Consider the following 10,333-nt stretch of genomic DNA (forward strand, 5'->3'; position numbering starts at 1 on the left):
ATTCACATCATTAAGTTCTATCCTTAATCAACTTAGCTCAGGGTCAGATTAGAACTCATCTCTCTATTGGGAAAGTCACTTTCTCTTATGATTAGTTTCATTTTCCGTACGGGTGACCAATTCGATTTTCCCCACAACAGTTACCCCCCACTTCCAAGCTCGACGTGCACAAGCTTGGGAAGTAATAACCTAAACTGGTATGGAAGCAGAGAATCAAATTTCAAACTGCAAGTAGCACGATCATTTTCTTTTACTTGAAATTTCAAGTCGAACTCAGATTTGTCATTTCATAATTAGGGCGAGAGTAGAAAAGACAATGCCCGGTGTGAGACTCGAAAAGATATGATGGTGATTGCGAGATACGAGGGGGCACACATTAATTGGCAAGCATCGTTCAGCCCCTGGACTAATCGCAAATGGACAGCTATCGCCTGAGTCATAATGGTCCAGCACTTTTGTAACGCCCTGAAAATCAGCAGAGTACATAGACTCTGATACCGAGTTCCCTGGTGTTAACTAAATCAAAAGGCACGTGTGACTTAGTTTAGATTCATATTCATTTTACACACGAGCAATCAAAGTAGCGCAATTCAAATTAGCGGATCGAAAGCGAGTACAGATAACAAAAATCTTAAATATACGACTAATAGTCAAAAATACAATTCCAATAATAGTGATTGCCCAAAATGGGGATTATACAAGCCACAATGAACATACCATAAAATTTATATATAAAGCATGTCCGATCGGAGACTCTAACATATACATGCACAAAACAAAAATAAAAGCAAAGTCTTCTAGCTTTGTTTGATGCTTTCAAGGCATCACAGCGAAAGTGCAAGCTAATCTAAGCATACCCACCTGAGGCCTCAATAGAACCTTCATTAATAACAATGTCTAGTTGATGTTTTAAAATACCATCCCAGGTGGGAGTGAGTAGCTAACTCAGTGATTCCATTAGTTCTAAGTTACACATGTTGTCAACCCAATCAGTGCAGGTAATGATAAAACAAGAAATCAAACATTTTCTAAATATTATTGTTAAATACATGAACGAGATTTTGTAATGACACATGCACATTTCAATCCAACACTTCCTCACACGCGATTTCAACGCCTATTTCGCAAATGCCAAAACTCCCTCACAAGCAACTCCAATGCTAAATCGTAAAATCATATCTAATGCAATGCAGTGAATACGTATGTTAGCCGAGTAATTATTAAGTTTCATTCATTTAGCATATTGGCAAAGATATGATACCGACGTTATATTGTGACTCTTTATCCAGATCACATGACTCATTGCGGCACATAACGGCTCCTCACCAGTGTCCATTGATCCAAATTTAGGTATCATCCGTTTATATCACGAATCAACATTTCTAAAGGTACGACATGATACCCAAATGTATGATGATCAACTCGGTATGAGTCGTCACCTAAATACTGAGTATGATCACTCAGTTCCAAGGCACGGGTTTGTCACATAAAATCAAAACACATAAAGGAAAGGGCTCGTCACCCAATTTCATTCATGCATGGGTCGTTCGAACAGTACTCTAACATGGAACCATCGACCGGGTAATTTGAAGGGGATCGTTCGAACAATGTTTCATCACCTCCATGAGTGCTCACTAGTCACTATAGGGAGGCCCGTCATCCCGGCATATGTCGACGGCTCCAACACGGTGTCCCATACCATCATGCCCAGCTCATGAGTCTTAGTAGGATCGTATCGCATTAGCGGTTATGAATGAACTCATCCATAGGGAATAGGGTATCGTATATTCGATTTGGTCGTGTCATACATTCTAAACATACATAATCAGTCGGCTAGCGGATTAATTTGATTGACTTGAGAGAACCTCGACGTAACAGATATTGGGTGCAAGCAACCTGTGTAGTCCAGCTACCGTCGGTCATCCATATTCAATCTGGGTCGATCAAACAAGCTTAGGGTGGCCGACTTAACTCGGGCCGCCCTTTGGTTTGGGTGATTTACCGACTGACCCAATATCCTAAGCAATTTTAAACATTGTTAAGGATTAACAATTCATTGAATAATCACAACAATATTTCATATGAAATTTAAATTTAGCAACACAACCACCTGAGCATTTCATTGAACATATGAGCATCAATAACATATCACAATCACTTAGGCATTTCATTGACCATGTGAGCATTAATAAAATCACACATTCACCTACGCATTCCATTAAACATGTGAGCATCAATAGAATAATACACGCAATTACTTAGGCATTTTATAAAACATGTGAGAATCTATAAACAAATAATCACACATGTTTCAATTTAAATTGAAATGTGAATATGTTTGCATACACCAACCTATCTATAAACAACAAAATCATTAACTGAGACTCTCAAAAGTCGATAAATGATAACCTAGAGATGATGATCCGCTCTTTGTGATAATCCGCTCGACTTACGGCTCATGAAGGGTTATAGTGTTAGGAAAATATCATTAAAAGACATAAATAAGCATATAAGCTTGTGAGATTAAAGACAAACTGTGAGACCTGTATCCTGATTAACCTTCCTTAAGCTTGATTTTCTGTGTCGACCTACATTTTAATGGACCGGATTGACGAGTTCTAATCGATTGCTATGTTTTAGTATTGCAATGACCCAAGACTTATACCCAAACGACCACACTAACACTGTGATTTCAACGTCGCATGGCACGTTCTATATTAATAGTTAGATCGAAAGATATATGCCTCATTAGAATCAATGCATGGCATGCACCGTACATGTGTGCACACGTGATGTCACGCCCCGAACTCAGAAACCGGGCTCACAAAATTTTCGAATGTCGAATCCGGCGCCGACAGCCTCTGTAGTACCCCATTCTTGGCTCCTGACATCTATACACCAAGTTCCGATCCTAGGATCCTATAAGGAGGATTTCAAATATGATTTTGATTCAGTATAAGCATAACCATAAGCATAACCCATGAACAATAACTACAATAATATCATCACAAAATCCACTATGATAAAAAACTTTTAAGTAGAAAGCGTCTGAAGGAAAATATAAGATAATGCAAATAACGGAAACTCCAAAAGCTCGAATGCACACTCCTGCTGCTCATATGCTACGGCTGCGTCCTGGCATCACCTGCACGCATCGATCGTGTATAAGCTTATAGAAAGGTTAGAGGGTGGTATAAGTGTGTGCGCAATATAAGCGTGCTCAGAATGTAAGGTTAGAGAAATGCGGAATCATGCTGATGAGTACATGAATGCAATCAGTCGTACCAAGGCTATGCGGTACAAGATATAAATGTTATCGGCCATGTCAAGACCATGCGATACGAGATGCAGTTCAAGTATGCTAAACCTCATCATATATCAGTACAGATCTCATTCTGGATAATCACCGGGGTCTAGTACACTCTACGCCAGCTTGTCGCCCCTATCCGGATGCATAACTGGGAGAGTGGAAGAGACCTCACTATCCGCCTGCCAATATTGGGCCTGACTCGTCGATAGCGGACCGATTCCTCAAGATGGTCAAACTCAACCTAGAAATTGCCCTCTCACTTAGGCGGGTAAGGTCACACCCCTTTCCAACCGACCACGACACAGTGGGAGACGCGGCCTACTGGTATACGGCCCTCGCACGCTTATGTATCCACTGTCTACTGGTACCATCAGGTTCAAGAATTTTCACCTAGGAACATCTATGGCGCCCGGATGCTAGAAACAGTATTTTCGGTATCCAATCCAACCACCCACGATGTGTCTGTGGAGGCTATGACCCTGATGTCACTAGGGCATACAATAATCACAATCACACAAATGTCAGTGCATGAATCACCCCACCAGACATGCAACAATCATGTGCGTACCATGCGCTCATGTAGGGCAACTCCACCTATCAGGGAGCTCATAAACAATCCGCCCGTAAGCATATGCTATGATCAGTCACTCCTCATATCAGGCATATATATGATGTGTATGATCATGAATCATGGATCTATACTAAACATGTTATATGGTGATGGGCTCTGTGCATAGCGAAAATGGGCTTAGATGGCCTACACACTACCAGTATGGGCCTATCAATGGGCCTTAGGGAGAGTGACAATGCGGACATTTAACCAGCATTATCCATATAATGTGGACGTCAAACCATCATTGCTCCTAAGGCAAGGCCCGTTGCAAACATCATTATATACATCATGGAGGAATCACATATTGCAATGGACCTAAATACATCCCATTGAGCCTTAAGTACATCAAATGGGTTGTATCACATGGGCCTTATGTTCATCAAGTGGGCTGTATCAGTGAGCCGCACCAACGGGCTTTATGTACATTGCAATGGGCCATTCACAATGGGCCTTATACAATTCAAGGTGGGCCTCAACAATGGGCCTCGCGTATAACAAATGGGCCACACCCAAATATAAGTGGTGATAAGGATTTTCACCATTAAAATTTCTAAGGGTTTAATGGTGGACGTTCAAACCCACTATTTTCTATAATGTGGTCCACCTAATCTTAGATCTGCTTTATTTTTAGTCTCAAGCCTTAAAATGATCTTTTAAAAAATGGTTGGACGGCTTGGAAGCAGCCCATGCATTATGGTGTGTCCCATAGGGATGAGCGGCATAAATAAATCACATACCTCATGGTGGAGGTCCCCATTGATGAGAGGAGTGGGTACAATACATACATCAGTGGGTCCCATGTGGGACCCACCATAATGTTTTTTTTCCACCCAACCTGTGGAAAAGGTCACACAGACTTGGGCCTACCATAATATTTGTTTTCCACCCAACCTGTTGATAAGGTCACGTGGACCTGGGGCCCACCATAATATTTGTTTTCCATCCAACCTACTGATAAGGTCACGTGGACCTGGGGCCCACCATAATCTTTGTTTTCCATCCAACCTGCTGATAAGGTCATGTGGACTTGGGGCCCACTGTAATGTTTATTTGTACCCAATCCGTTCACGAGGTCACACGGACCCAGGTGAAGCAGAAAAAAAAATTTCATATTGATATAAAACTTCCGTGGAAACCCAAAAAGGGTTCAATGGCAGACATTCAATTCAACCGTTTCCTGTAACGTGGGCCACCTAAGTATTATATACAGCTGATTTTTGGGGGGCCCATTGTCCCGAAGGGGACCTATCAAATGCACGGTGTTGATGTTCTAACACATCATGGTGGGGTCCACGGCTGGGACCCGTGGTCCCAGCCCAGTCCGTCAGCTCGCAGCAGCCGCCTGCGCTGCACGGTCAGCAGCAGCAGGCGCTGTTGCTTGTATACTATTTTTTTTTGAAAAACCATTTTTCTGTGGTAGGGCCAACATCAGATTGATCTAACCCAGCCATTGGTCCCCACGGCTCAATACAAACCCATTAAGTCCAATGCTGGATGGGTTTTGGTATATAGAAATATCAGGGTGCAATTCAAAGATGAGGATACTATTCTTCATGCTATGGCCCGCCAGAAAGTCGGATTAGCTCCATCTTTCTGCTCAACGCATAAAATGAGCTGGGGAATAGACGGAGTGGATTATATACATACATTAAGGTGAGGCCCACGTAAGAGTGGCCTTCCTTAACATGTGTTAATAATATAAAATTATATATAATATATGTGTGTGTGAGAGAGAGTGAGGGATATTACCGTTATCAGCGACCAACGTCTAGCGTCCAGAGACGCTGGACAGACGGATGACCGTGGGCCTCACATGCATGGACGGTTTTGATGAAACACATGCATCATGCGGTGGGGCCCACATAGTACACACACCATGCTAGCCGCCCTTGCTAGGGATCGACACCAAGACCTCAATTGCTGAAATGAGGTATCTCCACTCAGTCTGCCAGTTAAGCTATGAATCTGGGTGTGTGTACTGCACAGTGGAGTCCCAACGTCCACGATGGACAGTGCAGATAGAACATAAATTAGTGGGGCCCACTACATCAAAATGGATAGAGAGAGAGAGGGAGAGAGATACAGTGAGTTAGAGAGGAGGGACCCCGCCACTATGGGCCCTCCATTTCTTACATTCATACATCAAACAGGTCCCACCACATGTGGCCTAAAAATATGAGAAATAACGGTGGATCACCCACCTCTAGGCCTTCTCCTTGCTCCCTTAGGCTTGTATGCTCCTATGCTCGACTTTTAACGGTGGATGATGGAGTCTTGATGGTGGGGATGAGAGATGAGAGGGTGAAAAAATGGGCCACACTTGTTGCTCTTAGAATTGCTAGGGAAGGCTTAGATGTATGGAGCTTGGGAGAGTAGAGATAGAATGAGGGAAAGAGAGAAAAAAATATATTAAAGGGATGGGTGATGTGGTGGTTGAAATGAAGAGGTATGGGTGAGTTTGAATTTTTGTAAAAAGAGGAATGGTGAGGGGAGAGAGAGAGTTGACTTTTGAAAAGGTAGGGATGGGTTGTTGTACTTGAGGTATGGCTATACTTGACATTGATTGATGGGAGATATCGTAAAGATTCCCTCGATATTCGTAACGCGCGGCGTTCTTCGGAATGAACGCAGGCCCACATCTCCTAGCCTGGGTATCGGTTTGGTGTGCGAGTCGCGGCGTTGGAACCGCGATGATGGTGCGGTCACTAAGGTACAAGTTTCGAATCAAGCCGACGTTGGTATGTGGGACCCAACTTAGGATTGTACACAAACGTCGGATATGGGTCGAGGATTGCCAGAATTCGACCAGAAGGACCACGGGAGCCTACGGAATGGTACGTTCTAGGACACGGGTCCTACACGTGACATGGGGCCCACTTAGTATAAAATGTTTGGAATAGTAAAAAGTCACTTTCAAATTTTTAAAAAATATATATATCTAACGCATTTATGCCTCACCCTTACCGCGTCATGCCTATCCCACGTCTCATCACCTCTATATTCAATGATGACCATGTCGTCCCGTGTATAAAATCATCTCCCGTCCGTCTCAACGATTGCGTGAAAGAAATCTAAAGGAAAAAAGAAACGATACAGAGAAAGAAAATATATAGTTGAACGAGGGATTAGACGAGATTAGGGAGAAGGAAAGGCGACCTCAACTCTTCACATACATCCGGTGTCCAAATCAACCGTTGAGGTGAGTGCACAGGTCATTTACCCATTGTCTTGATGTTGGGCCTGTTGAGACTCAAATATTGCATAATTTTTCTCATTTATATCTTGGTTTTATGAACATAAATCATCTTAATATTCTATTTTACTCATGTATGTGTTGCAAGGTGAATTTAAGAGCTTGGATTGAAAAATGGTGTTAAAAAGTAAGAATTTGATGCTCAAAAATCACCAAGGCAGGGGATAGATCTTATGAGATCAAGATTGAAGAATTCACATGCCAAAGATCCAAGAAAACCAAGCGAGGAATGAAGAGAATCGAAGATTTGAAGTGAAGAATCCTGAAATCGTCCTAAAAAAGTGTATTATGAAGCTGTGAAGTTTATTTTGGAAAACTGCGCAACAGGAAGTCTGTTTTAAACGAACTATGCAACGAGAAGTCTATTTTGGAAAAATACGTATATTTGAGGCGTTTTCTAGGGTTTTCAACTTTGTACGAAGATTGGAGTTCCCTACTTATAAATAGGGCCTCCTAGGGCATTCTAAAACATGATTCAAAGCATTCAAGAGCAATATTTAGGATTTTTTTAAAGAGTTTTTAGTTTTATTAAAGCTTTATAAGTTGTTTCTTTCCTTTTAGATCTTTTCTATTTTGCAATTTTTCTTTTTTTCTTTCTTGTTGCTTTTTATTTCTGCAATTTAATTATGTTTTTCTAAGTTCCCTCTAGCCCAAGCTAGAAGGGAAGCACATGGGTTTAATATTTCTTTAAGTTATGATGATTGATTGCTTTAATGATGAGAAGAATGGTGTATGCATGTTATCTATTATTTAGGTTTTATTTTTTATCCTTTTGTAAGATCCATATGTTTCCATCATATGAGATCTACATTGATGGATAGGCTTACCCTAGATTAATCAGATTTCCTAGATAGGAGATGTTCTCAACCTGTTATATTTCTTTGATATTCATTATCCTATAGATATTGAATACTTAAAATCACTGGCGCTTGAGAATATATGTCAATGGTGCAAATCCATTATTTTCTAATCTTTTATATCATTTATTAAAATATTTAAAGTGTTTTATTTTTCAATTAGGCTGACCATAGTGCTCAGATCCTAGTTGTGTTATTCAAGTCATCATGATTTTGGAACATTAACCTATGTGTGGAACTTTGAAGCTTGGGTGTTTTTTATTCAATTGAATTACATTCATTCAAAAATCCAAAAATCAAATCATCAGTTTAGTTTTTATTACTTAGTTTGTTTTGCATTTGATTTTTTTCCTTCTCACAATTCATCTCCCTGTGGGATCGACCCTGTATTCACAGGATATTACTTATGAACCTCTGCACTTGGAGGCAAGCAATCAAGTTTTTGGCACCGTTGCTGGGGAGAGACTGAGATAGATCAGATCTGTGCAAGATAGCTAAGGTAAGTTTTCTTCTAAACCCTCCAGATTTTCTGTAGATTTTATTATTATTATTATTATATATATATTTTTTATTTTTCTTTCTTCTTTTCTTTTTCTTTGAAAATAAATTCAGTTGGGTCTTTCAAGCACTAACTATGACATAAGGTTGCCCTGCTTGGGATTTTATCACCCAAGTGCTATGGTTGTCCTATAGTTGCTGTTTGATCACAAAGATCATCCGCTGAATCTATTTTTCAGATTAGCATAGTTTAATTTCTCCATTAGTTTTACTTTTATTTATTTATTTATTTTATTATTTATTTTTAATTTTTTGTGGACTGAACCCTCATGGTCGGCTCTGCCACCTGAGTTGTTAATTTATTTTGCTTTGTGGACTGAACCCTCATGGTTGGCCCTGCCACCTGGGTTGTTGATTTATTTTGCTTTGTGGACTGAACCCTCATGGTTGGCCCTGCCACCTGGGTTGTTGATTTATTTTGCTTTGTGGACTGAACCCTCATGGTCGGCTCTGCCACCTGGGTTGTTGATTTATTTTGCTTTGTGGATTAAACCCTCATGGTCGGCCCTGCCACCTGGGTTGTTGATTTATTTTGCTTTGTGGACTGAACCCTCATGGTCGACTTTGCCACCTGGATTGTTGATTTATTTTACTTTGTGGATTGAACCCTCATGGTTGGCTCTGCCACCTGGGTTGTTGTTGATTTATTTTGCTTTGTGGATTGAACCCTCATGGTTGGCCCTGCCACCTGGGTTGTTGATTTAAGTTTTTATTTTTATTTTAAGTATCATACTTACTATTTGAATTAGTGGTATTTGTTGTGTGGTGTAGATGGTTTATGTCCTGTTGGAGTAGGGATCAAAACAATCGACTCTCCTCTGAAGGGGGACTAGTTCCAGGCCTTGATCATTCATTTAGAAGAGGTACTCAACATCACTTGGATTCCATGGCAGACCCAGTTGATAATCCAAATCCAAATCTGCCAGATCCAACTATAAATCAAAATAATCCTCCTCTTGAGGATGAAAATGAAGTTCATAGGAATGTGTTAAACCAACCACGGACTTTACGTGAACATTTACACCCTGAGAGATCAACTTTACCATCTTGCATAGTGTTCCCTGCTCACACAGGGAACATTGATTTTAAACCAGGTGTGATTCAATTAATTCCTAAATTTCATGGCTTAGATTCTGAAAGCCCCTACTTGCACCTCAAGGACTTTGAGGAAGTAATTGTAACGTTACAAGTAAACAATGACAATAGGGATGTACTTAAGCTTAGGTTATTCTCATTTTCTCTAAAGGATCGGGCCAAAGCATGGCTCAACTCTCTAAGACCTAATACCATCACTTCATGGCAAGCCTTAAGTAGAGAGTTTTTGAAAAAGTTCTTTCCCGAGCACAAAACAAATGCACTAAAACAAGAAATTATGTCATTCTCCCAAAAGGGGAATGAACTATTTTTTCAAGCTTGGGAGCGCTTCAAAGACATTCTAATTACTTGTCCACATCATGGTTATGAACCATGGCACTTGATTGATGCTTTCCGAAAGGGGCTCATCATGGATACCCGTCAGTTCATAGAGATGATGTGTGGTGGAACCTTTCTTGACAAAGATCATAATGAGGCTTGGGATTTTCTAGATATGTTAGCAGAGAATACTCAGACATGGGATGTCTCTGCTAGATCAAACCAAACTAGACCCATTCCTAGAGAGAAAGCGGGAATGTATGTCCTAAGAGAGGAAGACGACCTTAATGTAAAATTTGCTACATTGGCTAGAAAGGTCGAAGCCTTGG

At 40.7% G+C, this 10,333-nt stretch overlaps 1 non-coding gene across 1 annotated transcript; it reads right to left on the reverse strand.

Annotated features, from left to right (window-relative positions):
- Positions 1–9,945: 9,945 nt before the first annotated feature.
- LOC131252353 (small nucleolar RNA R71) lies at positions 9,946–10,052 on the reverse strand. Its single transcript, XR_009174378.1, has one exon. It is a non-coding gene; the product is annotated as a small nucleolar RNA R71 (small nucleolar RNA).
- Between the last annotated feature and the right edge of the window lie 281 nt (positions 10,053–10,333).

The sequence above is a fragment of the Magnolia sinica genome, chromosome 7 (assembly GCF_029962835.1).
Source record: "Magnolia sinica isolate HGM2019 chromosome 7, MsV1, whole genome shotgun sequence".
In the NCBI taxonomy this organism is placed as follows: domain Eukaryota; kingdom Viridiplantae; phylum Streptophyta; class Magnoliopsida; order Magnoliales; family Magnoliaceae; genus Magnolia; species Magnolia sinica.